This window comes from Pundamilia nyererei, unplaced genomic scaffold, assembly GCF_000239375.1.
Source record: "Pundamilia nyererei isolate P.nyererei 1_Seehausen unplaced genomic scaffold, PunNye1.0 scaffold00012, whole genome shotgun sequence".
Taxonomy (NCBI): Eukaryota; Metazoa; Chordata; class Actinopteri; order Cichliformes; family Cichlidae; genus Pundamilia; species Pundamilia nyererei.
Genome location: NW_005187413.1, coordinates 5,236,489 through 5,244,278, shown reverse-complemented (window position 1 = coordinate 5,244,278; position 7,790 = coordinate 5,236,489). Strand labels below are relative to the sequence as shown.

Here is a 7,790-nt window from a genome sequence, read left to right as displayed (position 1 = left end):
AACCCTTTAATAAACAGTAAGCAGAATTGATATTGTCCTTGCAACATTGGAATTTCATAAATGCACGAATGGCTTGGCGCGCAAAAGAATAACGTCACAACATTTTGATTGGTCACTTGCAATGTTGAACCTGGAACAACATTTTCATGATGGTCTGGGAACAACACCAACACGAGGATATCAGATCATCCCTGAAAGTGTTGAGCCCGTGCAGTGATTTCCATGACAGAATTATGACCGCTTTTAAACAAGTGCTGTCTGAACATCTGAAGCTCACTTTTCACTTTTAATTTTTTGCCAAATTTCTAAATTACTTCATAATATGATATACTGTAGATTATGGGACATTCAAAGTCTCATAATCTTTCTTTCAATTTTACATTGTGGAAAAATTTCAAAATTATATTTCTCAATGCGTTTTCTGCAATTGACTTATGTCCATCTTTACTTCTAATAAGAAATCATCCTCTCCAATATGCTGTTTTTATACCAATTGCTAATTACATTTTACAGATCAGGTACCCACATCTCCCAAGTAGCTAATCTGGGATGAAGTTGACTGCTATGTCAATGTGACAACATTAAAGCTTTAGCAATGCTAACATGCTACAGTCAAACAGGAGGCCAAAATGAATTTACCCTTCATTTTCAAATAAAATATTACTACAGTAACTATATAAACATCAAGTATAACAATAAGGAAGTAAAACATTTGTGGTCACTGTGAAACTACTGCTCAGCAGATCTGTGCTAGCACAAATGTCATCATATTACCAAATTCAGGAAAATTTCAGTTTGAAAGCACCCTGACCTAAAAATCCAGGGTGTAGCTATGGCTTCTGCAGCTGACCCTGTGACTGATACGAAGCTACAGCCCAGTGAAAGTGGTAACTGTCATGCCATGCTGTTTACAGTACTTGTCAGCAAATAATATTAATAATTCTGATGCTTCTTCAGATATTTAAAGTAAATAATTCTTTTTATGCTGTCCAAAGCTTAAGTAGAATGCATAAGACGATTTATCATGGGATTTATAATGAGTTTATAAATCCCATGAGTTTAATGAGTTTATGACTGAACAGCACGGTCACGAATGCTCTTCAGGATGTTTCCTTCTTATCCATCAAAAATACTTTTTGATCATAAGCTCAGAGAATTCACCACATGATGCAAACCTCAGTAAGCAGCAAAAACAGAAGAGCAAGTTGCATTTTGCAAACACAAAGTAAAACAAATGGTTTAAAGGGGAATGGAGCTTACACACTGGTATATCGATGATTTTACTGCAGACGAAAGCAAGATGGTAAAATCAGAGGTATAAAGGATAATTATGCTTGCAAATCTAACCCTGCAGCGGGGTTGTTGGAATGGCAACTGCTGACTAACCCCATAGCACGGGCAGTGTTTACCACAGGGTTGTTTCTGTGGCAGGGAGTAACGCGTGTGTGCCCCAAACTTCTCCTTTACCAGTATTTTATTTGCACAGCAATTTGCTAAAGCTGCAATCATTAGAATTATTACCTAGTTATTTATAGAAAATACTTTTATTATTCTTTTATTTAACTGGCATGACTGTTTATGTTTGTCTATATACACCAAGTTCAGATGGCTCCAATTTTGTTGTATGGTTGTGCTTACAAAGACAATAAAGCTCATCTTTTCTTACATTGTGACAACAAAACTCAATAAAAATCAGCTGTTCACTGGCGAGTCTCTCATCCTGCTGCTGTCGACAGTAGCCATTGTTCTCTGCAGCCTCATTGAGTTAAAATGGCCCTCCAGCACATAGTAAATCTCTAGAGCAAAGAAGAAACACCTTCAACAGCTACAGACCACCATGGTGGTGTAATCCGTAGATCTATCCACACATAACACATTTAAATCTTGGGAAAAAAAGCTAAACCAAGAATTTCTACAACCCCAATCGGACCAGCTAGCTGGAAGATAGGAAAATGAGGATGGGATGTGCCAAAGCCAGACATTTAGCAGCACCTAAACTTTTATTAAAACAAGACCAAGAAGGTTTGTTAACCAGTAAACCAAATTAAAAACAGTGATAATAAAAAAAGTAATCCTGTGAAAACCCAGCCATTTAAAGCTTGTGTGTTGAAAGCACTGAGAGGGGTTCAAAAATCAAAGCTGCCGTTTCTACAGGCAGGCAGCATTCTTACCATGTAAAGACAGTTTCCTTAACTAGCAGCTCACTAGTCACTCGGAAATAAACTCCGCCCCTCTTTCAGACTACTCATATCATGAGTCACAGGATAAGTGTCAAAGTTGAAAGGACTTTCCAAAAAGTATAATCAGCTCCACTTGATTTCCTGCAGGCTACCGTTCAATACATCATTTAATAAGAAGCAACAAATAAGCAACAATGCAGTTTATCAGGCCTGGACAAGCTTGCAACTGAGGGTTGAGAATTAGTTTATTCATGTGAATCATTTGTTTGATACTATACCAACCCATTGTCATATGTGAGCATCATTAACACACCTTAGATTCCTCTAAGCTCATTTTCTGAATCATTTACATTTTTTTAATGCTTACTGATAGAGATAAGTCACTGTCTTTTTTAGTCAGCTGAACCAATCCGCAGGTAACGGAAGGCCTTAGAGCAGAAAGCGTGTGAGGGGGATTCATACGGAAATATTAAAGAGAAAGGACACCACCGAAGGCAAATGCTCACGTAACACTTCCACTAATGTCTGAAAGACTGTCATGTCTTACACAGCTAGATGTCTATGAATGCAGCAAAATCAGGACAAAATAAATAGATAAATACCAGACTTCAGTTTGAGACTTTCAAATCAATCTTTCGCATTTGCAGCAAATATAGACATGACCTCAATAACTCAACTATCAAACAGCAGAGTGCCTCATAAGTCACCACACAGACGTCAACCACAACAGTCAGCGCCAAGTCATTCTTCACACCTGCAGTGGTGTTTTTATAATTCACATGTAGTGTCTACACAATGTTGCAAAAGCATCATGAATAATGTGGTCAAGTTTTTGTCAAATGCATCTACACTCACAAATCATCTCTAATGAACATGACCTAAACTTCTGCAAAAAGAAACAAGGCAGCATAATTCACCGTGCGTGCACTTGATCTAAGGTCACGAATCAACAGAAACATCTAGAAGAGAAACTGAAACGCATGACCCAAAAGTAGATTGTACGTGTACAAATGTGTGCAGATGTAATTTGGTCTGTGCTGTGAGAGAGAGAAAAAAAAAATAAAAAAATCAACATGCCGGCAGTAGATCACTCTTTCTAGCACGCACTTCAAAGATTGTCTTGTTTCCTTGTGGAGGTAGACCTCATTCAAAACCAGAAGATGCTTTTTATGAAATAAAAGCTTCAGAGAGGAAATAAGCTCCACTTAGAGAGTGTTAACAAGTGGCTAGATTGATCGCAACTGATGAAATGCATGATAGTAACTGCAATACATTGCATGTTTTGGTCTGATGTAGTCAAACAAAGCAATTCCACGTGTCCAATAAAAGCATAAACAATGACAACGTCACACAAATTACTTAACTTTCCTTGTGGGTGAAGAGTAGTGGAGTAAAATGGTTTCATATTACAAATTTAGTTTAAGAGACTAAGAATAGAAACCACATGCTTCAAAATATTAAATTAAACAATGACCATCTTACACTGAGTGTAAATATTGAATATAGAAATAAATAACTGTCACTGAATCTTCAACAAAAGCTACACAGCTCTTTGTCAAATTCACTTCCATTATGCAGAAGAATAGCAAAGTAACAGCTTTGAAAAAAAGTTTTAAAAGAATTTAAAACAAGTAAAACATAACAAGAGTGAACCCCATTACCTGACTGCGACTATATAAATGATGAATAACAATTAAATTAGTGCCCACTCAAACTCAGGTTATCAATTTGAAACCCATCAGGTGACCAACTTCCTTTTGTGAAACCATTTTTGTCCTTATGCTGACAACACTAAGCAGCAGCACTTTCACAACAAATACCCATTTCACACTTGTGGCTCTAAATTATGCTTTTTATTAGCCAGTCAACACACTATTGTGCACTCTGTGAAAAATGTTTCTAGGGTAATTTTCTCCTATTATAGTGATTTATTAAGTTTCAAGGACACACAATGCATGCCACAGAGCAAGGACATACTATAGTAAAGAGGACTGGCCACTAATGGATCAAGATTTAATGTCACTATCCATTAAAAATAGCTTGGGACAAACTGGAGGGGAAAAAACTAAACAAAATCAACAGCAATTTGATCATTTATCACAATGCCAGAAAAATTGCTTCTTGAAAGGCAAGTACTTCTGTTGCAAGACTGAAGTGTTACATTTACAAGAACTGAAAACCAACAAGCCAATGACTACATCATCTTCAGTAATTGCATTAGTGTGATCTGCTACAACTGGAACTAAGCCACATCAGTCTTGAGACGCCATGAGCAGGGCTTGTACAGACAAGCCAGTTAATGCTGTAGGCAAAGTGGTCAACAGTAAATAGCCTAGCACTTGAATTTTAAGACCTCCCCAGTTTAGCTTTGGTAGAAATGCTTTATTTAAAAATAATATCCAACATATCTTAAAACTGTAGGTGATCAAACACTTATTTTACTCAGCGACATGCAAATCAGTCTCCATTAAAATGAAACTACCATAAAAATTAATCTATATTAAGCTAGGCACATGTACAACAGTCATCAAGGTTCTATCATCAGTGGTTTTTTAAGGGGATTTTTCAATATGCCACTTTTGTAGACTGCCTTCTTGTGAACTCAAGCACAGTTGCTGAATGATGTTGCAGAGTCTTGTACCAGCATTTCGAGTTACATATGATGAGAATCCCTCTGAGTGGCTAAAGAATGCAGTGAATGCAGAAAGGAGAGCAGATGCTGTATGGTCTATGTTAAGTTCTGCAAATCACTCTAGGACAAATTCTTCAATTAACCAGAGCCAAAGCTACCTTATCATCAATACCATTACGTAGTATAATGTTGGTATGCTGGCCTGGTTTCTATATTTTGTCCATTTTAAAACAAACATATACTATGTTGTGTTAATATGTATTAATATTTATTTTTTTTGTACTATTTTATTTATTGCAGCAAAGGAGATTGGAGACTGGGTTGTCTCCATACACAATTTTTCCACATTAATCCCTTGAAAGCCTGCTAGGCCCTTTAAGCTCTACCCTCAGAAAGAACACAAACTATTCTAATTGCCATCAAGTCACAACTTTATTGACTTATACTTAGGTGTCAAAACTCGTCATTAAGAGTACAGGGAGCTCATCAAATGTCGTCTTTAAGGGGAAATGACTGAAGATATTGATTATTGTCTCTGAAAACTAGATTGTTGATTTTGCCTCCAATTGCCTCCATTAAATGTTCATCACCAAGCAGGGATACTGACTTAAAAAAAAAAAAAACAACCAACTTAGATATGATTGTGAGTGTAACACCAAAATCCCCCCCCGTAGTGATTGTTAAAGATGACAAAAGAAAAAAAAAGAAAAAAATCCGCATACACTCTTGATGAAATACTCAATCAGTATTTGTGTGTGATATCATCAATATTACCCAGTTTCAAACAAAATCCACCACCTCACGCTATCAACAGGACTATGGTAAAAACAGCAGAGTCACGTGAAACACCCCAAGCGGTTCTATTAGCTGAGAAAATATTTTATTATTTATATTCCTAGTTCAGTCCTCGGCAAGGTTCACATAATAGAGACATCTTTTCCTACACTATTGGATTAAAAAAAAATATGGGAGCTAGGCAGGAGGAAAACACACCTGGTAAAAGAAAAAAAGACATATGATAAATTTCCCAAGCTCCTGTGTCTGCATGAGTGTGACACCCACAGGAGTTCCAAAACAGGGTTAATGATGCTAGACAGGCCGCTAAATCTTAACTGCACAATGATTACTGAGCTCAGTTTACAAAACACTCCAACTGGAGCGTCCAGCAGACCAAGATGTGAAAACTGTAGAGTCAGGACCTACACTGGTGATAAGGCTGAGTGAAATGTCAGAGTTCTGCCAATGACCACCGACAGCCCTTAAGCCCATGCCTGAAGATCTTACACATCTGAATCTCTCTGAACACCTCTGATGCTATAATCTGCACAGGCATGTAGTTACAACTTAATGTAGATGATAGGGAAAGGTGTTGGCCTAAAAAAACATTTAAACCTCAAGGGAGTTTATTGATCTACGCTGTCTCGGTTTTAATTTGTATCTTTATAGAACAACTCCAAACATCTGCCTTTGAAATCAGCAGGTTGCAGGTGCAGCAGAACACTATAAAAGAAGCAGTGATACTTTTTTTTTTTTATGCGAACATTAACAACTATTACGAATGACATCTAATCAAAGAAATTCTGCAAAACACTGATTAATCAGTCCACTCTTTTATCACTGGATGTCACGCAGCATTTATTTGAAGGGATGTTGTCTGAAGAATTGTTAGTAGTACTGTTTGTTGCCTCTGTCAGAGCCAATTCAAGGACATATTGCAGTCATATGCACTGCAGATATTTCAGTTAAAAAAACAAAAAAAAACAAAAAAAAAAACAGTTTTCCTGCAATACAGCTGTACCTGCCGAGTGAAAGGACACACCACAAGAATCTGGCGTTTCTGCTCGTTACAGGGCATTCAACAGCTTACTGCACCAAACTGAAACCCTGCAGCCTGCCTCTCCTGTGCTTTCATGTTGGACCGGAGCCCATGGCCAGGCAAGCACACATACTGTATGTGAGCGCAAACTCACACACACGGGCATGCGGAGATCCTGGCCCACAACAATCAGCCACAGCATGAACACCCACGCACAAACACACATTTAAATAACATGGTAACACATTCGACCAGGCACAGATGACTGTCACAACCTCTCAGCAACTCACATCACAACACTGCAAGAACAGTTAAAGCCTCGCTTCAGGGTGTTGCTCGCTGTGGCGACGGCAACAGATGGAACTGCAGCAGCAGCAGCAGGGCAGGTAAGGTGAAGAGGAATTGAACCTCCTCTGTGAATGCGCATGTGTGTATGTGTGTTTTAGTGCAAGCCTGCACCCATGTCCTTCACGCAGACTATTTTAAGGTACTTCTTTATAAATCTTAGAACATAGTAAGTATTTGGCTGAAATTCAAAAGGACAGAGCATGCATAAAGCATGACATTCAGACAAAGGAAAGTGATGGAGTAGAAACAGACGCAAGACAGAGTCAGACAGGGGGAAATGCATGCCAGTATAACAAGGTATGCAAAGACTGTTTTCAATGCAGCAGCAGCATTATCAACCATATTGACAAAACTGAAACAGACAAAGATACGCTACCTTGCTAGCATATTGTGTGTCAGTGTTAAATGCTGCAGCATACAGACAGTATATGCTCCCCTGTAGGAACAGACAAGCGCAATCATCCCGACTCTCACTGGCAGAACAAAGTGAGAGGAAAGGAAGAGGGGGAGAGAGAGAGAGATACCAGAGATGTATAGCCTCAGACCTAGCGATGATGCTCTTAAAACACCCACCTCAGTCTGTTGCTGATTCCTGACGCAGTGAGCAGAACCAGGGAGTAAATGCAGAGCACAGTAGCAATGATGGAGGAGCAGCAGCCAAAAAAATCCAAGAGACTGAGCAGAAAAGCTGAGAGAGGAGAGGGAGGAGGAATGATAGAAGACTGGTGAATGTGAGATCCTGTGTGACCACGATTATGCGCCTGAGTGATATGAGCACGTATGTCTGACATGAGAACATGAGACAGAAAAAAAA

The 7,790-nt window shown here is 38.5% G+C and overlaps 1 protein-coding gene across 1 annotated transcript in view; it reads right to left on the bottom strand.

Moving 5' to 3' along the window:
• Positions 1-7,772, bottom strand: part of kcnab2a (potassium voltage-gated channel subfamily A regulatory beta subunit 2a) — an 85,544-nt gene extending 77,772 nt beyond the window's left edge. The window contains exon 1 of the mRNA XM_013908596.1: positions 7,550-7,772. The gene's annotated coding sequence lies outside the window, so the exon portion shown is untranslated. The remainder of the gene's footprint in view (positions 1-7,549) is intronic.
• Positions 7,773-7,790: the final 18 nt, after the last annotated feature.